Source organism: Microtus oregoni, unplaced genomic scaffold (genome assembly GCF_018167655.1).
Source record: "Microtus oregoni isolate MIOR12 unplaced genomic scaffold, Mior012 000050F_005, whole genome shotgun sequence".
Lineage (NCBI taxonomy): Eukaryota > Metazoa > Chordata > Mammalia > Rodentia > Cricetidae > Microtus > Microtus oregoni.
The window spans coordinates 1,068,060-1,094,013 of record NW_024543229.1 but is presented as its reverse complement, the minus strand read 5'-3'; the positions used below and the strand labels follow the sequence as shown (position 1 = coordinate 1,094,013).

Genomic DNA, 25,954 nt, shown 5'->3' with positions numbered 1-25,954 from the left:
CCACCACCACAGCGGGCTCCGCCTCTTTGGCGATGACGTCCTCAGCGAGCGGGGGCGGGCGCGTGGGTGGGCCGAGCCGGCGGCCGCCTGCGATTCGGCGGGCTCAGCCACACCACCGCGCGCCCCCGCTCCGCCCGCCCCTCCGGGCGCGTCTTTTCCGGGCTCGCGCCGCGCCCCGCCTCCACTGGCCGTCCGGATTGCGCGCGCGCCGCTGCGGCTTCTTTTATTTTTTTTTTCCACTGCTCTCCGCGGCGCGCCCCTCCCTGCCAGGCACCTCCAGAGCTAGCGGGCACGCGGGTTCGTCTCTGCGAGCTTCCTTCCCCTTAAGGCCGGACCGAGTGGCAGAGACGTGGTGCACGAGGCAGCAACTTTGGGTGAGTGATCCTAGGCTTGGGGAGGCTGCGGCCGCTGGGTCGGTGCCCGGGAGCCCCCCCCCCCCCCCCCCCCCGCCCCAGATCCCTGGCGGGCTCCGCGTTGTTCACCTGAGCTGACTGGAGGTCGGGGGCGCTCTGCTTCCCGGCAGTGGCCGCTGGTTCCTGAAGCTCCTCGGATTCGGGGGAGATAACCACTGTCCCTATCTCCTTGGATGCTCTCCGGGATCTTCTAGAACCCCGCCTGACTCGTCCCTGTAGCTCCCTGTACCCGAGGGCCATGAGAACTCTTCCTTTAGGGGGTACAGGGCTTTGCCAGGACTCAGTTGACTTGAGCACACAAAAGTGCCTGCTAGACCTCCAAACGACCTTTAGGGCGCCCCTAGACCTCAGCTCCATTTTGTCCCCTCCCAGTCACTTTGTAACGGGGTCCTGGCGCGCGCGGGTGTGTGTGTGTGTGGGGGGGGGGTGTTTCTGGCTCTAGAAACATCTGCCCTCTCGAATTTTTTTTGGGGGGGTGTACCTTAGGTTTCGATAGATACCCTCTCAGCATCCATACCTTTAGGTATGTGAGCAAACAGCTGGATCCTAGCTGAAGCATGCATGGTGTGTTCTTCCAGTCTTCATCCCCGCGTTCAGTAGGTATATTTAATATTAGGTTTATTCACTTCCTCTTCCTCTCATTCGAGTTCCGAAAAGAACTGTGGCCGATGTCTATAGACAGAGAAACCTAGGAGAATGTGATTCACTGCCTAACCGGCAACATACTTGAAATCAGACGTCATTTCTCATTTTTACCCCAGCATCTCTTTCGAAGACATTTATTTTTCATTCTCTTGAAATTAATTTGCTCCTTCGTACTTTTCATCTTAGGAGAAAAAAAAAGTCAATCCTCACTCAGAGAAACTACGATAAGGATCGGAATAAGGGGAAATGAACCTTGCTGAAGAAGTAAGCCGTGTGCTTTACTGGTTAATGGTTTAATCACCCAACCACTAAGTTTCCTCTTCTGTGAAAATATGCCCAGCTGTCATGCAGTTGGATTCAAGCATAACCGAGGTTCCTTCTCGTGTTTCTCGGACCTCTAAATTCATGCTTAGTAACACGTTGCTACGGACATTTAGCCTAAGAAAAGCCATTTCCCGTGCTTTCTTGTAACTTTAGTTTTTCTTTTTTCACTTCCAACAAGCAAGGCTTCCAAATGTTCTTGATATAAATCAACAAGTTGAGATCAATTACAGTGCTGCTACTAAGCATGTCAAGCAAAAATTTAAATGTAAGGCCTCCCTTAAATTGCAAACTAGCTCATCTTTTCAGCCGAATCTGCGAAAGTGCAAAACATGCTAGACTCCTATTCGAATGAACCCTCTCTGCCACTTCCATGGAGGAAGCAGCATTTATAGTGTACTTAATACTCGCAAATTGGGATAAAGGACCTTGACATAAAAAAAAAAATTCCAGAAGGGTTTATTGTACTGATTTAAAAGTTTGAGTGAGTTCAGCTTTGTGGGTTCTTTAAAACAGTACTCTTAAAAACTAAATCAAATACATCTTTTGTTGTTGTTGTTGTTACTGAATTGGGTAGGGATGTGGTGGGTGGAGAAAGAACAAAGAATCTTGCCCAATTAGGTGCAAGAGACCCGAATCCAGACTCTGGAGACGTTCAGATTCTAGCCTCAGCTGTATCTAACTATAGCAACCGTTAACAAGGAAGGCACTTTCCTTAGTTTTCACATATATAAATTAAAATAAGGCTATGCTTGGCAGGATGATTCATAAATCTCTCATGTTGGATTCTGTATTTTGAAAATAATGATATTTTTATGCATATATATGTATTTTAATGCACTTCACATTAAGGCTGTGGCTGAATCTTGTTATGTCAGCATAGAACATTTTCTCAAAGGTCTGAATATCAAGTTATTCTTAATTTTTAATTCCTCGTGACTTAATGAATTACTTCATGTGGCAATACATAAATTCACAAGCAGTTTTACACATGTTAGGTTAACTTCCACTCCACTTGCGGGTGAAAAGTGTGGACACCGCACTGGATTTTAGACGCCCGTTGGCCATTAGAAACTTGTAAGAGGATGTGGGGGCATACTGCTTCAAAATTATAACTGGCTAGGAACTTTAAAAGCATACACAGAGGGGCTGGAACAATGGCTCAGTGGTTAAGAGCAATGGTTGCTCTTCCAGATGTCCCAGGTTCAATTCCCAGCATTCACATGGCTCACAGCTGCCTGTAACTCCAGTCTCTAGGGATGGATCCAGCGCCCTCTTCTGGCCTCTGTGAGCACCAGGCGTGCATGTGGTGTAAAAACATGCATGGAAAATGCCTAGACACAAAAAATAAGTATTCAGCTGGGTGGCAGAGGCAGGCAGAGCTCTGTGAGGCCAGCCTAGTCTACATAGAAAGTTCCAGAACAGCAGGGCTACATATACATAGAAAGACCCTTTCTCAAATAGCAACAACAACAACAATGGAATATATTTAAAAAACCAATTTTATAAAGCATACGCAGACATCTCACTCATTTTATTTATAAATTCATCCCACTCTCTTGTTCTTAGCGGCTCATGTATTTTGTGGTAGACCTTCAGGATATGATGGTTAAGAGAACAACACCTATTCTATGAAATTGTAATCTGAGAGGATGGTGTGGTTTTAGTGAGACATGGACATGTACTTTATTTTTATAAAAAATAGTAATAGCCAAGTCAGGATGAATAAGTTCCCCTCGAAGTTAAACCTCAATAGGGTAGGAGATAATTGTATTATATTGTGGATTGTTGGTTCTTTTGGATTGTTGGTTACTTTTAGCTGTTTTTGGTTTTATTTTTTGAGACAAGGTTTCTCTGTGTAGCCCTGGCTGTACTGGAACTCACTCTGTAGAGCAGGCTGGCCTTGAACTCCTCAGAGATCTGCCAGTCTCTGCCTTTAATCTGCTGGGATTAAAGCCTGTTCCACCACACTCAGGCTCTCCACTTGGTTCTTTGGGACATTGTATGTTCCCCTCCCTTCCTTGATTTTTCTCAGGAAAAACATAAGTTTTGTTTTTCCACTCCTGCTACTGGCTGATAGTATGCTTTTTATACCCTTTTCTTTTGATTATGAATTCTGGTGTTGTAGGTTATACAAATAGTTAATAAGAGATAATACCCCGTATCTGATTTTACCTGATGTTAGTATCATGAATAATTATATAACAGTACAACTAAGAAAGTTGAAATAGATATTGTGTGTCCATCATATTCACATTCTACCAGTTTTTCCTTTCATTTTTAAAAATTTATTTTCGTTTTTAATTTATATGTATGCATGCCTCCTGTGTGCAGAAGCCCACCTAAGCCAGAAGAGGGTCTGAATGCCTTGGAGCTGGAGTTATAGGAATTATGAGCTGCTTGGCATAAGTACAGGGAACTAAACTCTCATTTTCTGCAAACGAAGCAAGCATTCTTAACTGCTAAGTCATTTTCCAGCCCCAATATTTCATCACTTTCAGTGTACAGTTGTCCATGTTTAGTTCTGCATAGTGTTGCCATGTGTAGCTTTCTGTGGTCACTCCAGGCGAGTCACAGAACGATGCTATCCCCCAAGGATTCTATGTGTTGCCTTTTAATATTTACTGTCGTCTTCTGTCTCGGTGATGTTTCCCATGTCCCTTCTTGTCGCTTCAGGAATGCTAAATAAACAGGAACACAGGCCTACCACTAGCACAGTTCCTTGGAGGTCCGTGAGATGTATAGAGGGAATATACTCCTAATCAATAATCTTTTCATTATTGAAAATGATGAATGGCTTGTCATAGTTGTGTGTTTAACCATTCACCTATCAAAGAACCTCTGATGTTTCCATTTATGAGCATGATTTTTCACTTCTGGGTTAACTGTCTAAGAATGCAGTTGTCAGGTAATACAGTAGTTACATGTTTAGGTTTCAAACTGTTTTTTTTTTTTAAAGTACTACCAGTTTTATATTCCCGTTGTAAATGCTTTGTGACTACTTTTTTCCCCTTAGCTATGTAGTGGTATGTGTAGTTTTATTCTAATTTCCCTTTTTCAAAGATTTATTTATTTACTATGTATACAGTATTGTGTATGCCTGCAGGCCAGAAGAGAACACCAGATCTCATTACAGATGGTTGTGAGCCACCATATGGTTGCTGGGAACTGAACTTAGGACCTTTGGAAGAGCAGGCAGTGCTCTTAACCACTGAGCCATCTCTCCAGCCCTCTCTAATTTCCCTTTAACTATCACTATGTAGTGATATCTGTCTTCATAGTTTTAATTTATAATACTCCGATGGCTCATGATCTGCATTTGGTACCACTTAAATCTTTTTTTATTTGTTTACTATATTTTTGCATTTTTTTTAGATTTTTGAGATTGTAATTTTGTGTTTTGAGACAGTCTCTCTTAAGACCCTCCCTTGCACTGTTCTGGAACTCTTTATGTAGATCAAACTGGCCTGAACTCACAGAGATCTGTCTGCCTCTGTGTCCCAACTACTGGGAATAAAGGTGAGGTCTGCCTCCTTTGAGGGATTTTAATCACAGTGTTTCTCCCTTATCTTTCATCACTCCAAATTCTCCCTCACTACCCCTCTCTATTCTTTTAATTCATGACCTTTTTTTTATCGTTATTGCATATGTGTGTGTGCACACATCCTCTAAATATAATCTGTAAGTCTGTATACTGTTACTTTGTGTTTATATTTCTAATCCAAATGTATATATATAAAACACTTGCCTACCTAAGACTCAGAGAATATTGGTGGAGGGGGCAGAAAGTGGATTCCGTCATATGTAGTAACATCAGAATCTATACCTGTAAATTCTTCCCAGCATGACCACCCAAATGTGAGCTAAGCAGAGACACCAACAAACATGCCAAAATGGACAGGGACCAGGACTCAACCCTACACAAACTACAGGCAACTGAGTAAAGCTGGGAGCAGGAGAGGTGGTCCTCTGCCACTGACCACCCCGGCCAGGTATGGGGGGTCTTGTGGGACATGGTTTCTTGAAGATCAGATGGGTAAGGATTCAGCGGTGACAAACAGAAACAAACACAGAGGCAGTTTGAAGCTGAGTGCATTTTGCAGCTCTCAAACAAGGGTTTTATACAAGTAGAAGAGGTATTACAATTTTTAAAAGATGTGTTCAGTGAAGCAGTTACAAAGAACAATTATCATAATCACCTGGCACAAGAAGGCACAAAATCAATCAGGTATTACATTTCCTAGACAGTGGGTTCAAAGAATCAATTGCAAGTGGAACAGATAACATCAGTTGCCTGTAGTTTGTGTAGGGTTGAGTCCTGGTCCCTGTCCATTTTGGCATGTTTGTCGGTGTCTCTGCTTAGCTCACATTTGGGTGGTCATGCTGGGAAGAATTTACAGGTATAGATTCTGATGGTTACTACATATGACGGAATCCACTTTCTGCCCCCTCCACCAATATTCTCTGAGTCTTAGGTAGGCAAGTGTTTTATATATATACATTTGGACTAGAAATATAAGCACAAAGTAACAGTATACAGACTTACAGATTTATATTTAGAGGATGTGTGCACACATCGCAATAACGATAAAAAAACAAAACAATTCGATAAATCACTTATAGTTAATGAATGACTCTTATGTCCTGATCAAGTTCATAAATTTTCATGTGTAATCCTTAACTAATGTCTAACTTTTATCTTCTTAAAAATCTTCAAAGTTCAATTTAAAACTATACTTAAACAATGCTTTCTATACCATAATGTCAAAGCCAGCCTCATCTACAAATGCATAGCCATACAAATTCATATATTGTCGGGAGGATAGTCTATCAAAGTATTATTTTATAATTACGTAAATGATTATGAAGCAAAGCACTGAATCTCTTAGAGAAGAGGTCATGGCTAGTGACCCCAGTTCAAGGGGGTAGCTTCTTGGCCCAGGCTATCATGAACATCTCGTAACTATAGAAAGGAAATAGAAGCAGACAGACTGCCATGAGAACTACGGCTCAATAACTTCTCTCCGGCTAGAGAGTTCCACAGCCGGTTCCAGGAGACTTCCATTTGGAGTCAAATGCCTCAGATTTTACTGGGGTTGGTTTGGCAGTCCGCCCCAGGGAAGAGCACACCAGTGGATTGTCCAGTACCAAATGGTCAGCCCTGAACACACTACTAGGTTTTTGAAAATTTAATGTTTGAGAATTTCATTCGTCAGTACACTGACTACTGTCATAGTCGCCCCTACACTACCAGCTCCTCCTGGATCCCCCCTTCCTGTCCCAACGCACACGCACATGCACACACACACACACACACACACACACACACCCGTGGAGCCTTTCCACTTCCATGAACCTTTTTTAAAAAAATAACCCACTGAGTGCCACGAATCCATGGCTTTGGTGGCATCCACTGGTGTATGGACAACCTACCAGACCACTGCTAGGTCTTCAGTAAAATGTCTCTCATCCCTTTGTCTATTTGCGGGTTGGATTATTTGAAATTGTTGAGTATTAAAAGTTCTTTGTGTATTTTAAATACTGATCTTTTGTTGTTATATGATTGAAAGTATATTCTTTTAGTTTGTGGCTTGTGTTTCCAACCTCTTCACAGGGAGGTTTGCAGAACTTTGTACTGCTGAGACAGTAAATACATCTCTTGCAGGAAAAAAAAAAACATAATATACGGTCTGTGCTTCTGGTCTCAAGGGGATCTTGTATACTTACATTATTCAAGTTTACTCCTTTGTGTTCAGCCTTACATCCCCTTACTTTTTCCTGCAAGCAATGTATTTACTGTTTCAATAGTTCAGAGCTCACATATGTTCTGTGACAAGTGGCTTTGCGCTTCACTATGTGAATCTGGTTATACATGTCCTTACCGTACTAAAATGGCTGTTCTCCTTTAGTGCCTTAAAATACAATGTCTGCTTTACCACTTGTCAAACACAACATAGAATTAAACAGACGCAAAATGTGCCAAGGAGATTTTGGGTTCCATTATCTAAACTGAAATAGTTTGACAAAACTATAGTTTTTCAGCAAAGTTTTTTTTTAAGTTATCTAAAGCACAAAGTTTGCTTTCATTTAATTAAACACAGCGTGAGAGTTTATTCCTGCATTTTGAGTAGTAAAGTTACGAATCTCAATTCTATTCTTAGTAGGCTTTTTTTACTTCTCTAATAGAATAAGACACTTAAATTTGTCCTCACTGTATATTTTTCTTTTACAGTCACTGATTGTCATTTATTTTAACTGTTTCTTTTGTATGGTGTAAGGATAGAGGCCAGGACCCTACTTTACCACCAACCCTTAACTGTTTTTGCAGAGAATATTGGCTGCTGGTGACGCTTATACTATCATAGTTTAAAAATTGTGTGTGCCTGTTCGAACTTGCTAGACTAGTGATTAGTTTGTAAGAATATTCATGTTTATGGTGGTACTGCAGTAATCACTTGTCTGTTTGTGGCTTCCATATCTGCTCCAGTAAGTGTGCAGTAGGGTGTCAAATTCCTACTAGAAAAGAGAGCAAACTGGTGTAAGTCAAGGGACAGAAAAACACTCCTGTGGCCAAATCCTGTCCACCACCTGTTTCTGTAAATAAACTTCAGTTGGAACATAGCCATATGGCTTCATTTATGTATTGTCTGGCAGTATTCACAGGGACCCCGTGGCCTCCTAGGTCTGTTTACTCTCTGGACTATTAGAGAAAAAATTTTGATGAACTCTCAGATAAGGCAACTTTAACTCTCAGATAAGGCAACTTTAACTGGGATTAATTTCTTCTATTTTGTAAAGGAAATTTTTATAGCCTTTGCTTTGCTTTGAAGTTTGTGTTCATTTTCTTCACCAAGCCTGACAGTAGAATTAAGGCCTAGTTAGAGAACTAGGGAGATTGCCTTCTGTTGTTGAGGTGTGGGCTATTTCAGAACGAATGTCAGTTTACTGCATGGTATAGTACAATTCTAACAGGCCTATTGCAGTCGAATTATTCCAAGCCAAACCTCTAAGGAGTGAGCGAGACATTACTGCAGTTTTGCACCAGAAACTGCTCTGTAACCTTTAAGTACATAGGAGGAGGCTACCAAGTTGACCTTCCGCTGTGCTTTATTATTTTGTTTGCACAACTTCCTTCTTTTGTTAACTTGACACTTTAGTTCTTTTAAGTTTCCTAAGTGTCATGCTGAAAATGAAAATGAAGTTAGGACATTCGACTGCACATTTGGGAGGAAGTAGATCCCATCATATGCAGAAGTATAGTAAACATATTTTATAAATACAAATGCATATTTTAAGAATTGTGAAAAACATAAAGATAGTGGAACAAAGTCAAAAGGGCGAGTGGCAGATTTTTGAGGGGGGACAGCTTCTGAATATGCTGTAGAGATTTTAATTGACTTCTCTTTACGTGATTCACAGTATTAAATGATGATTTTCATTCTTTGGTAAGAGACGCTATAAACTGAACAATTGCTGCTAGTCCAGTGTGCTTGTATGCCTACCAGCTGGGCTTATCGGCTTTACTACCGAACCTGGATAGTTGGTGTACATACTAGTGCTTATGCATGTGTTTGCTGGGGATGGAACCTACGGCCTTCTGCATGAAGTGCTTCACCACTGATCTATATCTTCATATTGTGTTTTTAAAATATATGATTTAATATTTTATAAACAGATAAAATATGAGTGGGTGTAATTGGCATTTTTACTGAAACAAGTGAAATGATATGCAGTGTGTGGGAGTCACTTCACATCACATGGCAGGTGGGGGATGGCGGTGGGGGATGGCGGTGGGGAGTGGACATTGAAGAAAACAGTTCCGCTATGGATAACGGTTGAAACTGATGGTGATCACATTAGGTCCATTATTATGAATAACACTGAATTGTTTTAGGAAGAGTGAAAATTGCTTTAAAAAAATGACACAATTAGGTACGGGTAAGATAGTATATATTTTATGTAAATACAGAAATTTGGATGTAGTCCGCATGGTTATTGCTTTGTAAGTTTCTTCAGTTCCTTGACATTTGTATCCCAAGAATTCAGTTTAAATTTCTTTGCAATCGGGAGAAACAAACGTCTTGGCTTCTTGGACCTATATCAAGAGTTTGGAGAATGAGTGTACTTTTGCCACTGATAAAGTGAAATGAAGATAACCTGAAATGTTTGCTAAGTGATGCATTAAGAATAGTTTTTCACTTGCATTTACCTTTTATATTAACGGTTCTAATTCAGATTAGATAAAGGGATTTTTACATAATAAGCATAATATGTAATGAACCTATTGATCCATAGGAAAGATGTATAGAAAATGTTTTTCTTGAAGTATGGATGTGAGCTTAGAAAAAGCACCAGAGGGTTGTGAATTGATATCTTCCATCTAAATAAGTAAAATGAATATAAAAGAAAAGATCCTCAGGTTTATCAGATTTACTAGGGAAATGTAAACATTTGCAATAGATACATTGCTAGAATTTAAATATAATACTTTGAACAAATGTATACACTACGTAACTTTTTAGTAAAGAATATCTAAATCCTCTCATTTAAATAGGTACGCATATTTTGGCCAGGTGTGGTGGTGTTTGCCTTTAATCCCAGCATTTAGAGGCCAAGGCAGGGAGATCTCTGAGTTGAGTTGGAGGTCAACTTAACTACATAGTGAGCTCTAGGCCAGTCATGGCTACACAGTGTCTCAGAAAATCAAAAATGAATATTTTGCTGTGGTACATAGTATCCTAGAACAAAGAGAAAAAGAAAAATTCCCATCAGAGAGACCTAGATGAACTGACACAGGAGTTCTAGGGTATAGTAAAGGAGTCACAGTACGTGGTGCACCGTGATTCCATTTATCGAAAGGTAAACAAACCTTATCATGTATATAGACAATAAAAAAGGTGTGATTGATAGCATACTGCAGAGTAGTTATCCCTAGAGGAAAAGGGAGTGGCATTAGAGGAAATCTGCTATTCTTTATTAAATCAGTAGTGTATTTAACTTTTTTTTTTTTTTTTTTTTTTTTTTTTTTTGGTTTTTCGAGACAGGGTTTCTCCATAGCTTTGAAGTCTGTCCTGGAACTAGCTCTTGTAGACCAGGCTGGCCTCAAACTCACAGAGATCCGCCCACCTCTGCCTCCCTAGTGCTGGGATTAAAGGCGTGTGCCACCACCGCCTGGCGACGTATTTAACATTTTTAATTGCTGTTTTATTGGTAGTTGTACAAGTTAATAAGAAACATATGCCCACTGGAGGATACTTATGATTACTATATAGCATATGTAATGGTTTGTACTGAGTGAGCATTCAGGTGGTTTATGAAATGTAACTTTTTCTCCCATTGAGAATCTTTTTTTTTTTTTTTTTTTGAGACAGGGTTTCTCTGTAGCTTCAGAGCCTGTCCTGGAACTAGCTCTTGTAGACCAGGCTGGTCTCAAACTCAGAGATCCACCTGCCTCTGCCTCCCGAGTGCTGGGATTAAAGGCGTGCGCCACCACTGCCTAGCAAATCTTTTATTTTATTTTTTATTTTTTTTTATTTATTTATTTATTTTTTTTTTGGTTTTTCGAGACAGGGTTTCTCTGTGGTTTTGGAGCCTGTCCTGGAACTAGCTCTTGTAGACCAGGCTGGTCTCGAACTCACAGAGATCCGCCTGCCTCTGCCTCCCGAGTGCTGGGATTAAAGGCAAATCTTTTAAATTATTCTACTCTGATAAGAATACCATGTTACCTTTCTGATATAGATGTTTGTATATACATGTGTGCATGCATACAGACACTTAGTATTCATAGATATAAGCATCTATACTGTCTACAAAATGAATTCTTACAATACATACTGATTTGTAATTTTCTTTTTTTCATCGTGTACTGTAGGCATTTTTGAGGATTGGTGACTATGTACGTGAAAGAGATACCTTATGAGTAAAAACATACGCACACTGTTGTGTAAATATAGTATTTTTGTAAAAACAGCTGGTTTCTTGGGCTAACTGTAATCTTGGGGGGAAAGTTAGTCACCAAATGACCAACAAAATTTTATATTCTCAACGTCAAGCCAGTTCAGATGATTTTGAATTAAAGTATGAACAAGTTGCGATTTGTGTCACTTTATGATGGGACTATATTCTGAGAAATGTATTGGTTGCTTTCATCCTTGTGTGAACATCATGGCTTATATTTATGCAAAGCTAAGTGGTAGAGCCCATTGCATATGTAGTGTACATAATTGCATTCTGGGGTTCAAATATGACTGGAGCACAATGGGTTTGCTTACACTAACAGCATCACAATTGTGACTAATGGATTTTTCTACAGCTTTACCAGGATATAAGGATTTGTAAACTTTTAGTCCACCATCAAACACACATACACACACAAACACAAACACAGACACGCGCGCACATGCACGCTCCTTCTGTTATGATGGTAATGTCTATACAGACCTAACCTGTGTTAAAATTGTAGTTAAAAGTCAGGGGCTAAAAAGTGCATGCTATGCAAACATGAGGGCTGAGTTCAAATCCCCTTGTAAAAAATTCCAGGCAAGGTTGAATGACCCCGTGTAACCCCAGTGTTAGGGAGTACGGTGAGGTGGAGATGGCAACAAGCCTAGTTCCAGGTTATGTGACAGACCCTATCTCAAGGAAGGTGCAGAGGAGTAAAACAAGACACCCATGCCTCCTGGCTTCTGCATATACATGGGCTTGCTCCTGCATGTACATACACATGTGAACATATGCTGTGCACACACATATACATAGATTCCACACAGGCACAAAATTCTTGCTAAAGTGATGAGGTTTACGTGCAGTATTTGGAATGTCATTAACTTCTTGTGTGTGAACTTGGACTTCAGTGAAAAATACTCAAATTGAACCTGTGTGCTCATTTTGCTTAAAGAAGAAAATGGGTAGCTGTGTCTAGATTGTGGATAAAGTTGTATGTGATAAAGGACTTTATTTTGCAATTTAGAAAAGTAAAGAAAATCTAGGTATCTGTAGCAACATGAATCTTTGTCTCTGATAGCCCTGTATGTGGTATACACAATTGAGAATTGTGAGAAACATGTTAGAGGATCGACTTTGATTTCACTGATTAGAGCATGTGTGTCTGTATAGTGGTTACCTATGAAGCATTAATTAAACAAATAAGACTCATTATAGTCTCCTGAGTTGATGCTGTGGGACCTAGAAGCAAAAAGGTGCTATTTTTGTTGTTGTTTCTGAGCCTTGGTCTCACTACACCGTCCAAGAACTAACTCACTGTGTACTTTAGACTGGCCTCAAACTCATGGCAAGCCCCCTGCCCTCGCCTCTCAAATGCTAGTATTATAGGAGGATGCCATCAAGCCTAGGTAAAATATATTATTTTTCATGATTTTGTTCCTTTAATAATTTTCTGCAAATTTGGTAGGGCATTTTATTTAAAAAGACTACGTGTAGACAAGGGTTTTCAATATTTGTTTTGTTTTGTTTTTTCTAGACAGTGTTCCTCTACGTAGCAGGTCTGGATGTCCTGAAATTCAGTGTGTAGACCAGGCTGGCCTCAACCTCAGAGACATCTGCCTCCGGAGTGCTGGGATTAAAGGAGTGTGCTGCCACCATCAGGCTACTCCTATTTTTCTATTACGGTGGTTGAAACAGCCCAGGTTTCAAGGCTGTCTGTCTGCCTCTTCGCCTCTTGGAGTTTGATTTCATAGCAGGAAGATTCTCCACTCATAGGTGCAGTTATAAGGTCACAGACTTTATAGGAGCAGCAACATAGTGGTTCTTTTCTGACTTGATTAACGAGAAAATGTCTTGAAAAGTTATACTGGTGAATTCTGGTGGTTGTGAATGAGGCTAATGCAGCAGGTAAGGGGGGCATACTGAAATGCCTGTTTACCTGTCTTTCTGCTAATTTCCTGTTATGTATAGTCCCATTATCGTCATACTGCGAAAAAGTAATGCCTGGCTTCTGCAGAGGATCACTCATCTAAGAAAACCTGGAAAATTCGGACTCTTCTTGTGGTCAGACTTTTCTTTGGGCCACCAGCTCACAAATAATGAAATGGAGACTTATTAATTATGAAAGCTTGGACTTAGGTTAGGTTTGTTCCCAACTATCTCTTATAACTTAATTTACTCCATCTATATTGGTCTACATTCTATCATGTGGTGTTACCTTCCTTCTATCTTGGACCTCCTGTTTCCTCTCTGTGTATCCTGGTGTCTCCTGCACATCCTAGATTCCTCCTCTTTCTCTCCCTGGAAATCCCACCTATACCTCCCTCCTGCCTAGCTATTGGCCTTTCAGCTTTTTACTCCACCAATTACAGCAATACATTTTCACAGGGTTACTGCTGAGAGGCTGGCGAGCATTTCTTGTGCTTAGAATTTGCTAGGCATTTCTGCTTCTCGGTTGAATAGAAAACTTAAGAGCTCTCAGACAGGAAACGGGAACTTGGGGAATGAACTGAAACGCTGGTGGTGGCTTTGAATACAGAAGATAGAAGGCACAGTCATAAGCACTGGGATGAATCCAAGGAGAAGAGGCTGCATTCCACATGGCCGCTGAAGCTCCGTAGCTTCTGGAGGAGTCGAGAAGTTAGAAGAGTAGTTGAAAATCCATAGCTTTACTGAAGGATAGGACTAAGTACTAGTCTAGTCATAACCCTTGCCAGGGAAATATTGTTCAGAAAAGTAGAGCAAAATAGGCCAGGCATAGTGATATTTGTAGAGTTGGAATCAGAGACTTTCTTTCACCTTTGGTTAATTGCAAGCTTAGTTGACCATGACTTTAAGGTCTTTGGAATATTTAGGGTGCAGAGAGCATCAGGTCCCAACACAAGAACAAAAACGTTTCAGAGAGTGTTGGGATTTTCTGTGCCCACACAATTTTTTACAGAATGTATTCGTTGCTTTTCTGTTGCTGTCATAAAATATGAGCAAAAGCAACTTATGGAAAAAATTTTTCTGGGCTGACAGTACTAGAAGGATAGGAGACCATCGTGGCAGGGAGGCATGGCGGCAAGAGCAGACATGGCCACAGGAAGCTGGGAGATTACATCTTTAGTTTTGAACAATGAAGCAGAGTGAATTGAAAGTGGTGCCTCTCAATGGCCACCTGAATTGTAGGCTTCCAACTAGGCTGCCTCACTTCCCCAGACTGTGCCACCAACTGGGGGCCAAGTCTTCTAATACCTGACCCTGGTAGGGGGGCATTGTCATTCAAACCGTCACACAAAGAAAGGTTAGGATTTCTTGGAAGCAAGTTGTTTTCTGTAATTGGAACCTAGAAAAGGCAAGGCTCAGGTGCACCTTTTGTGAGTTATGCAACCCTTAATTGGGAAGCCATGTGGTGTTTGTTTCCAGAAATAGAAATGTTGGCATTAGCATCTTCATTCAAACACAATTATACGAGGTATACCTCTTTTTTTTTCTTTTTTTTTATTGAGAAAAGGAGAAAAAAAAACAAGTTTCCACCTCCTCCCAGCCTCCCATTTCCCTCCCCCTCCTCCCACCCTACGCCCCCTCCTCCCACCCTTCTCCCCTCCCCCCATTCCTCTCCCCCTCCCTCTCCAGTCCAAAGAGCAGTCAGGGTTTTCTGCCCTATGGTAGGACCTAGGACCTCCCCCCTCCATCCATATCTAGGAAGGTGAACATCCAAACTAGCTAGGCTCCCACAAAGCCATCACATTACGTAGGATCAAAACCCCGTGCCATTGTCCTTTGCGTCTCATCAGCCCTCGATATACCTCTTTTAAAAAGCTAAATGACTGATCTCCTAAGGATGTTACAATTCAAAACAACCCCCAGAAATTTTTAGACTCTTTTACCTAGATTTTGTGTTTAGTGTCAAGTATATAAGACCAGGATTTTTATATGCAACTAAGTTTTTAAAATTATATATATGTATATATGTTTGCATTAATTTTTAACATTTTCCTGATTACCAAGCCATTAAGTATTAAATTATTTATAGAGTATATTTCTTTTCCAAAGAATTCCTCTTATCTGCAGTTTCACTTTTTAGTTTCAGTTACCCATAATCAGCCTGAACACATTAAATGGAAAATTCCAGAAATGAATAATTCATGAGTTTTGAATAAAATTTCTCAAAATATCTTGTTATTTTACTAATATCTAGTGCTGGACATCTCTCTCTCTCTCTCTCTCTCTCTCTCTCTCTCTCTCTCTCTCCCCAAATTCTAAGTTAAACTTTATTATAGAGATGCGTCTACAGGGAAAGAGTAGTGTAGATGAAGTATGGTACTGGTACTATCCACAACTGCAAGGATGAAAGGAATGCCTTGCATTATCCTCCATGGTAACAGGGGTGGGTGCTGCTCTTCCTTATAGGTGCTATCCTTTTAAACTACAGGCTAATTTAGAAGAGACAGCTGCAAAGCGAAAACCTTTGCAGTGAATCTCCTACCTTTTTTTAATTCCTGAATTTCTTCCTTTATGTTTTGAGGTTAAGGTCTCAATATGTAGCTGAAGTGACCTGGGACGCCCTTTTTATTATTTGTGTGCATGTGCCTTTGCACACATGGAGGTCTAAAGCCAATTCTTGAGAATTGCCTCTCTCCTGCAACCTAATGGTCTCTGGGGACCAGACTCTGGTTGTCAGGTCAGCACATGGGTTTCTCTGCTCGCTGAGCCCTCCAGCTGGCCCTATTCCTGTGTGTGAGCAACATCACGTCTACAGCTTAGCATCTCTCCATAGTTCTCTTGGGATTTTCCTAGGTAGAACTGAATAATTGGTCATTGTCAGGTCCCAAAGAACAAATACCAGGATGAAAAAGATACTTGTCCCCCTATGGTGGTAGGAGTATAATACTGGGGGGCAAGTAGACATAAGGGCTCCACAAAAGGTATGTGTGAGGAAACATTACTGGTGCAGAATAGCTGCCCAACTCTTATCTTATCTCTGTGTCGTCCTACATTTCTACCATGTACTCTGGTTACTTGGAATATTTCTCTGTAATGATTGGCCTATTGCTGCGATGATAAAATTTAGTAAAATGAGAAATTTGTTCTTAGCTAACAAATTTCAGATAGCTGGTGCTTTTCTCAAAACAACTTTACCTGTAAGGACCATAGTATCTTTGTTTTATTCATAGGGGGCTAAAGTTTCCACCTGTCTGTCTTGAACTTGGGGAGTCTTGTCTTTAATTGAAGGGTCACATTGACCCAGACACTCTTCAAGGAAAGAGGAGGTGAATGATGTAAAAGGTCATTACCAAAGAGGAAGTGACGGTGTCAGTCTGTACTCGAAGTACCTTGAATTGGGAAAACCAGAACTTTGCAATTCAGTTCCTGAAGTCACCTGGGAAGAAGGAACCACAATTGAGAAGAAAGCCTCAGTCTTGTTGCCCATTGACAAGTCTGTTGGGGTATTGTTTTGATTTCTGATTGATGTGGGAGGGCCCAGCCCACTGGGGCCGTTGCCATGCCTTGGTAGGTGGTCTTGGATTGCTTAAGAAAACAGGCTGAGCAAGCCTTGAAGAGCAAGCTAGTAAGCAGCATTCCTCCATGGCTTCTGCTTCAGTCAGTTTCCTGAGTTCCTGCACTGACTCCAGGCTGTAAGGTGAAATGAACCCTTTCCTCCCCAAGTCATGGTGCTTATCACAGCAATAGGAGAAAAAGTAGGGCAGCTTCTGTGGGCTGGCTACATTGTTATGAAGTGCTACAATGTTTAACTTGATGAATGAACACATTCTCCAGTAACAATCTGCAAATGCGAGAGTATTGTTAGATAAACTGCAATGGCTTTTGATAGGTAGCAAACAGCTCATTTGGAAATAGTGACTCTGTTTATAGTTGGTTTTCAGCAAAAATTCATTTCTCTAGTTTTATGTTATTCCTAGCTAAGAAGCATTTTAAGTCATTTCAAATGTTTTCTGATGGTTACAGCATTTTATTACAAAATCATGGAAAATATTTCTTTGGTTTAGAAGAATGACTGCAAGTTTAAGGTGGAAAATTAGTTTTTACTTGTGGTCAGATGATGGCTTTATTTTTTAAGGTTTATTTATTTTATTTATATGAGTGCTCTATTTGCATGTACAGCTTTATGCCAGAAGAGGACATCAGATCCCACTATAGATGGTTGTGAACCACCATGTGATTGCTGGGAATTGAACTTAGGACCTCTGGAAGAGCAGCCAGTGTTTTTAACCACTGAGCCATCTATACAGCCCCTGCATTTTAAAAAACCAGTCAAACTTGTGATTTTTTTGCCTCATAACCCTAAACGGTAGGATTGACTTCTGCCTCTTGGGTTAAAGAAAAGAAATGGCAATTCGAAATTGTTCCGTTAACTCATTTGACTTGTATGTCCTGTAGACTGGTTCTGTAAGGTGTGTCCTTACAGAATTTCACCTTGCCACAAGATGATGTCATCTATAATGTTCATGTTTGAGCACTGCATGACTGAGTTACAGCAACAAAAGGCAAAACCAGTTCCTATTGTATACGACTTTATAGTGGGCCAGAATCTTAACTATCCTTGTTCACCTTTGGTCCAGAGACTGCAGGTTATATACCCTGCTTGGAGTTTAGTTCTTGGCCATGGCTGCAACCATGCCCTGTGGTTGTTAGAGCACCCCTTCCCTTTGGTATCGCTGGCACTGCCCCAGTGTTGCTGAAAGACTAGGATTTTACCTGGGCTGGGCACCTGGCTCTCAACCTCAGTGTTCGACTTTCAGGCACAGTGGTCCTGGAAACTGTAAGAGAAGGACATCAAAAGATACCTTTGTGTTCTTTTTTTAAAAACTCCAGTCTGGAGAGAGCACTAGTGGTTATGTGCTCTTGCAGAGGATCCCCTTCAGTTCCCAGCATGCACGTGGCAGCTCACAGTCCTCTGTAACTCCAATTCTGGAAGATTTAGTGCTGTCTTCTGATCTCCATGGGTACCAGGCATGCCAATGGTGGACAGCCATATATTCAGGCGAACCACTTGCAAACATGAAATAATCTAAAAAGATAATCGTAGCTGCAGGTCACTCTCACATAGCCAGCTGAGCTCATGGTGATGCATGACGAGAGAGCATTTCACAACATCCTCTTGTGCTACTGACCCTGGCCTTGCTTTTGAAGAAGGTTAAGCAACAGATTGCCCCATCTACATGAAAGGACAAACTACCTTCTTTTACTGCTGTTGTTGACATTGATTACAGATGCTTCAAAGAGGATTGAATTACTGCCTACTTTCAAGGAGACATATTTGAGATTAAGTAATCACAGACGTCACTGCAAAGGGATGTCTTAAAGGCACTTTCATTGTTGATCCAGCAGATGCTAAAATGTATTAGGGCTTTATGGACAGTATTCACCTATGAAATATTAACGCTTACTGACTGCTGTATGTGAATACACAGCTCACCTTCCTTAAACAGGGTTTCTTTGAGATAGAAGAAGGCTTTTCCTCTGCTTGACATCTTCTAGTAATCTGCCACTTCACTTTTGATGTGTTCTTGTTTGTATTTTATCTATTTTGCAGTGCCAGAGATAAATGCTATATGAATGCTTTACCACTCAAGCTGCACCCCCACCCCTAAGCTTTGCTTTTGGCACTCTGGATACGTGTCTTATACTAAAGCATTTTAAATACATAGGCAGTAAAGTTTCCTGTGCAGATGTTCCACCATGGATTTAACTAACCTATTCCAAATTTTACACTTGCTAAAATAACTAGACTGGAGTGTTGTTTGTAAGTTGGCTAGTCAATACGTGAGATTGGTCAGGGCCTTTAAGCTTTCTGTCTGTGGCTTTTTGAGATGGCATTTTTCATTCCTCTGTGTTCTTTAGAACCTCACATTCATTCTTTGTTATGCATGTGTTTTCATGGCCTGACATTTACATCAACTTTTAAAATAAAAATTGATTTTTAAGCAAGCCAGATAATACTCTCCTCATTAGTGATTGCAGGTATAACTGGATACCCCGTAGCTCTAACTTTAAAGGTCTGTACCATGTAGTTGGATGAGTGAATTTTCTTATAGGTGACCTTGTCCTGTTGTACCTCTGTGTCTATATTAGCTTGCTGTCTACTTAAAATGTTTATTGAGTACTAAGTTTCATGAGGGCAGAGCATAGTTTATGCTTATGGAATATTTCTTGAACAAATGCTTGCTCATGCATCTGCAACTACTATGGATTTGGAAAACTAGGTGTTTTTAAATGTGAAGTACAGCGGGGCAGTGGTGGCCTTTAATCCCAGCACTCAAGAGGCAGAGAGGCAGATGGATCTCTGTGAGTTCGAGACCAGCCTGGTCTACAGAGTGAGTTTCAGGACAGCTGGAGATACACAGAGAAACCCTGTCTTGGGGAAAAAAAACTGTGAAAGGAAAGAACTGTTCGATTCCTTCCCTATTCAACTCTCCATGCAGTGGTGCTTGCAAAACCCAGTCAGTAGACCCCTTAATGATTTGTTTCCTGCTTCCTTAAATCTGGTACAACAGGGTAGTATTACTTGAGTATTTAAGGATGACCCAATGATAAAGTCGTCTCTACATTTTTGTGTTGTAATGTTAGAAACTTTGAAGACTTCTTTCTTATAAATTAAAAGTGTATACTCCGGCTGGGTGGTGGTGGTTCATGCCGTTAGTCTCAGTATTTGGGAGGCAGAGGCAGATGAGGTAAGTTTGAGACCAGCCTAGTTTACAAGAGCTAGTTCCAGGACAGGCTCCAAAGCTACAGAAACCCTGTCTTGAAAGAACTAAATAAACAAAAAACAAATAAGTAAACAAATAAATAAATGATTAAATGAACGAATAAAGAGCGTACTCTTGTCTTTTTAAATGTGATGTTATTGTGATGTTATTTCTTTGAAATGAACACTTTTAAATTTTGAACATTCTTAGGCTCATAGTAAATATCTTAGAGATAGTGCTACTGTCCATGTATAAATGGTGCTGTTGCCCCCAAATTTAACACTGTATACAACATGATAGAGGCAAAACAATTATAAAAGCTAGAATTCACTTTGTATTTCCTAGGTATTATTTTCTGTTGCAGCATCCAAAATTATACATTTATTTTTAGAATATATAAATAAAATTATAAAAATAAACAACATATATGGGTAATCCTTTTACTCAAGAGATACCTGATATTTTAAACAATTTTATAGACATATTTGTCTATGTTTTTTCATATAGAGAGTCTGAATTTCCCTAAAAGCGAGGCTGCTGAACATGTGCCTTTTTTGCAGATAAATATAACATTTATGGCTTGTTTCCTTGATAAACTTCTCTTTTATGTTTACTGTTTTTAATAAAACTTATTCATTTTCCTAAGATATTTTGTTGTATCTATTTCTTTGTTCAGCTGATTCATTATTACACTAAGTACAAGGCCAACTGTGTATGTGTTTACTGTTTTCCCACCTAACGAACCAGAGAAATGTGACCGTCAGCAGTTGGACCATTTAAATTGGTGGGTCTTTAAAAAATGTATGCAGTGAATTTTTTTCCTATTATGTTCATTTTGGTTGACCGTGAAGTCTGCAAATGCTTTGCAGGGTTTTTTCGATCTCCCTTTCTCCACATTTAGACTAGGGAGCTGACGCGAATCTTTAGGCCAAAGTGCCAAGCAGACTTACTTCCACAAGCCTCTGCTGGACAGTGTCCTTAAGAGCTACTCCAGCGGCTAGAGAACTTACACTTGAGTGTGTTGCCCATCAAAACAAGAGAAATAGTTTATGCAGCTTTCAGGTTAAGCTTTGTCAAACAGCCTGATAGTTCTCTCCAGGGTTCATGTCTGTATTGGATAGCTAGTGACAATGGTGCCACCAGGTGGCAGTTTATAGGCATGCAGCTATTATTGCTTCAGCATTTGCCACCATTTCAAACACTTTTTCTCCTATGCTCTTCTGTGTTCATGGTTTTATCTCTGTTTCTTTTCTATACTTGTGACACTAATTCTGCAAGATTTGAGCTGATATTCGGGGAGCTGAACATTAGGTGGGCAGTTGGCTCTGATAGTCTAGTTAAATAGACTTTGGAATATGAGACGTGTTATTAATAATAAGTGTAAACATCCTGAGCAGATTCTTGTTTGCTCTGCTTTATGAAGTTATGGTTCTTTGCATAAAGGGCGTATCTACTTTGTACTTGGTAAGACTATGAACTTTGCTGTTTTTAATGTAAAACCTCTCAGTGTCTGAGAAGAAACAACTCCTATAAAGATGTGAAGAGGCACATGCTTCAACCTAGCATGAAAGCTGTAACTTAGAAATTCTCCTTGAGCCAGGCAGTGGTGGAGCACGCCTTTAATCCCAGTTCTTGGGAGTCAGAGGCATGCAGATGTCTGTGAGTTCGAGGCCAGCCTGGTCTACAGAGTGAGTTCCAGTACAGCCGGTGCTACACAGAGAAACCCCACCAAAGAAGTCCTCCTTGATTTCTTCTCTCCATCATCTGACTTATAATTTCATACAGTATTCATTTAAGAAAGACTCACTGTGAATCTGCTCGGAGCCTTCACTGCATCTGTATGGGGTCCGAGTGGTACAGTGGTGATCAAGACCAGCATGGCCTCCATCTTCAGTGGGAGAACCAAAGCAGGAGAACACAAACTCACAGAAGTTTAAGTCAGTGTTCAAGGGTGCTTTGGGGCCCAGTGTCAAGTGCACATGGCATAAATGGGCAGTCAGAGAAGGCTTTCTACCAGTACTGCTTAAATTAAGCCCTAAAGGAAGCTAGAAAAAGAATAGAGTGTTCATGGCTGAAGGAAAAATAACGTGCTAGGAAAGGAGGCAGATCGACTCCTGCTTGCTGTGCAATCTGCCTCTCAGCTCCTTAACCTTGGGAGGAGCACTCAGTGCACTTGTGAGTGGGTGGTCTTTTCTCTCATTTTTTAGTATGCTAACGATGCAGCTGCCCTGGAGACCCAGGTCATTAGCATTCCAGCAACTCTTCTCTAGGATCTGCATTAGTTTAGAAACAACCGGATTTGCTTTGTCATTGGCTGGTAATCAAGCAAGCAGTATTTGCTGTGCGATGCTAAGGTTCCCAGAGAATTATAGATGGGAAATTAGAACTGGTTATATTTGTTTACAAAACAGCACAAAATGTGCGTTATTTGCAAAGGTAGAAATTTTGTTTGATTGCTGAAGTTAGCTTGACAATTTTTTTTCTGTTTTTTAAATGATAAATCGGAACTCATTTTAAAAATATGGACTATAGTCTTTTAAACCCATATGAATGTAAAACAAGCAAACTATAAATGGAGATAGGCCATTCCTTCCAGTGCATCTGACTTATTTTAAAATATAAACTTTTAAGATGGGAACTTTACTTCAATTTGAAATCAAAAATTAATCTGTCACTCTAGATTTTAGCTGAATTACAAATGTTTGGTTTTCCATAAACTAAAATTTTAGTAGATGTTGTAGAGTGTGTGTGTGCTCGTGCATGCATATGTGAGAGAGAGAGGGGGGAGAGACAGACAGTAAGTTTAATGGTATATAGCTAGTGCTCTCATTCCTTACATATCACACATGGCTGTGGGTTCAAAGAGGAGTGTGTACCTGGGAATGTTTTGCATAGTGAAGGCTAGCTTTGGCTACTGTGGCCATACATCCTTACTTGCTGTATGTAGGAACCAAAGTAGGGTCTAACTAGAGACATCTTAAGAGTATTTTTCCAAGAAAGGGAGTTTGATTCTACTGTCTGGGACGACAGGCATATAGGTCAGTGATAGTCATTGGCAAGCTGGGAAATGGGATCACCCTAATTTGAATCCATTCTCAGTGGATCATGTTTTTGGATATAGCCTCTCATGTGTGTCAGTTCCATGCAGTTACATATAAGCTGTGGAGCCATGGACATGCGTTATTCTTTAAGTGAATCTTTTGTTGTGTATTGCAAAAAAAAATCCTATGCATAGCACTTGTGTTCCTTTCATAATTGTCAGTACTGTGGACTTCCTGCAGCTAGGCCCTTCGAGGTTATTAGAGGACACTTTCATAGACGCGTTGGCCATACAGGAAATGAGATTACGTAACGATACTTTATTGTTGCCTGAAACATTTTGGAATGAAAGCTTTGAGGGAAAGAAATTCAGCCATCCGAGCCCTGCTTTCTGAAGTCAGCCTGTGTACATTTTGCAAGATCTCCCAGTTGCATAGAATGTCTGAAGCAAGACTGTGTTAGGCAAGGGGCTAGCCTCCGGAGTCTGGATATTTGTTCCCAGAGACCAGATGGTAAACAAGAAAGGATTATATCATTCACTACTGAAATCCCCTCTCTTCAAAGACTCTCTAAATACCAGTGTAGAAAGGAACACTCTGGGTCTAGTACACACACAGACATTGAAAGAGTAGTTCTTACAGGTTTCATAGATACAGGGACTGAATCTGGACAGCTAGAAATGTTCTCATTACAGAATGAAGGAATGTATGATGTGTTACCAACTAAGTATTATTCAGTTGTCTTCTATTATTTGTGTACCTGTTTGTTTTAACAGGAAAGGTAAATGGACCTGTGGTACCCACAGAAATGATTCACACTTTCAACTGTGTGTGGAACGCTTCATGGTTGTTGGCTTTTTGATACCGTCTATTCACTTAGTGGTAGTTAAAATATTTCTGGGGGTGACTCATGTGGAACCCAGGCAGTAGTGTTTTTTCCTCTCCCCACCCCGCCCTTTCTTAACTAGCATTTATGTGTTTGTGCTGAGGGATGAAGCCAAGGCACCTACCTTAGTCTTAGCAAACCGTTAGCATTATAGTTATAATAGGAAATATTGTGTTTATTTGACTTTGAATCTAGTTTAGAAATGGAAGTGTCAGCTGGGCGGTGGTGCTGCATTTCTTCAGGAGGCAGAGGCAGGTGGATCTCTGAGTTCGAGGTCAGCCTGGTCTACAGAGCAAGTTCCAGGACAGCCAGGGCTACAAAGAGAAACCATGTTTTGAAAAGGGAAGGAAGGAAGGGAGGGAGGGAGGAAGGAAGGAAGGATCCAATCTACTTCTGTTAGTAATTTAAACTCAAAACCAGCCAGGTAGTGGTGGTACATGCCTTTAATACCAACACTCGGGAGGCAGAGACAGGCAGATCTCTGAGTTTGAGGCTAGCCTGGTCTACAGAATAAGTTCTACGATAGCCAGGAGTATTACACAGAGAAACCTTGTTTCAGAAAAGGAGAAAAAATAAAACAAAACAACTTTGTTGCTCTTAAGTATCATTTATTCCCATGAGTAGGTAGGGTCAAACACCTTTGGGGCCATATTGTTGCCAGCATACACACATATCAGCATACGTTAGATGTAATTAAAAGACTCTTGCCAGGTGTCTACCATATTATTAGTGATAGATACAAGGAATACCTTCTCTGTGGACTGTAAAAAGTGTAGGAAAAAAATGAAGGTTAAACTTTAAAAAGCCATAATCTCGTTCTTTACATTTTGGGGTGTTGCTTAGGTGAATTTCAGAGTGTTATACTTGAAGCTTCATCTCAAATCAGATTTATTTCCCATGTCTTGGATATTTTCTCATATCCACAAACACTTCTTTAACAGTGGTGCATTTGGTACCACAAGTACATCACTATGTTACAGTCTCCCTTTGAGGGTCTTTCCTAATGTTCCCATGTCTCTACCACAGTGGTGGCTGTGTCTCACTGTCTTTTGTATGAGTGTATGTGTGCATCTCCATCTCTTATTATTTTTAATTCTACAAGTATAGTCTTAAGCTAACAGTCGTGAGATATGACTTAAGGCCTCTTGCCACACATTGCCAAATTCCTTTCTATAAAACATATGCCAATTTATACCCTTAATACCCTTTTTTTTCTTTTTGAGACAGGGTTTCTCTGTGTAACCCTGGCTGTCCTAGCACTCTGTAAACCAGGTTAGCCTTGAAGATCTGCTTCTTGGAGTGCTGGGATTAAAGGCATATACCTGGCCAATTTCTACCCTTTTCAACATTATATAAAGGTCCTTTTGTCTAATTTTGATGTAACCATTTTCTTTTTGTTGGCCCTACTTTGACTGAAATTATAATGTGTTCTTACCTATTTCAGTAAGTAAAAGTTCCTGGAGAACTGGAAGTAGATATACAGTAAATACTAGACCCTAAGGAGCTGGTAGTTCCTGATCATACTTTCAGAATTACAGAACAGGCTCTAAGACTTTGTTTCTTTCTTTCTTTTTTTAAAATCTTTTTTTTTTGTTTTTTGTTTTTGTTTCTCTGTTTTTTTTTCGAGACAAGGTATCTTTGTAGCTTTGGTGCCTGTCCTGGAACTAGCTCTTGTAGTCCAGGCTGCCCTCGAACTCACAGAGATCCACCTGCCTCTGCCTCCTGGGTGCTGGGATTAAAGGTGTGCACCACCACCGCCTGGCAAGACCTTGTTTCTAAAGACATATTTTTTCTTATATCATTTACAGAGGAAATTGCAAAATTTTTCCTAAATTATTACACCAACCACTCATTATATTAGTCATTTCTGTGATTATACCTATTTAGACATGGTGTGTGTGTGTGTGAGAGAGAGAGAGAGAGAGAGAGAGAGAGAGAGAGAGAGAGAGAGAGAGAGAGAGAGAGAGATCTATATAACTTCTGAATAAATAACAAATCCACACATTTTGTGAAAAA

General features: G+C 40.4%; 1 protein-coding gene across 4 annotated transcripts in view; it reads left to right on the top strand.

Moving 5' to 3' along the window:
* Positions 1–155: 155 nt before the first annotated feature.
* LOC121436875 (long-chain-fatty-acid--CoA ligase 4) overlaps positions 156–25,954 on the top strand; it is a 70,423-nt gene continuing 44,624 nt past the window's right edge. For 2 of the 4 annotated variants that reach the window (XM_041636777.1, XM_041636778.1), the window contains exon 1: positions 156–374. The gene's annotated coding sequence lies outside the window, so the exon portion shown is untranslated. The remainder of the gene's footprint in view (positions 375–25,954) is intronic. The other 2 variants (XM_041636780.1, XM_041636779.1) reach the window with 1 other exon arrangement.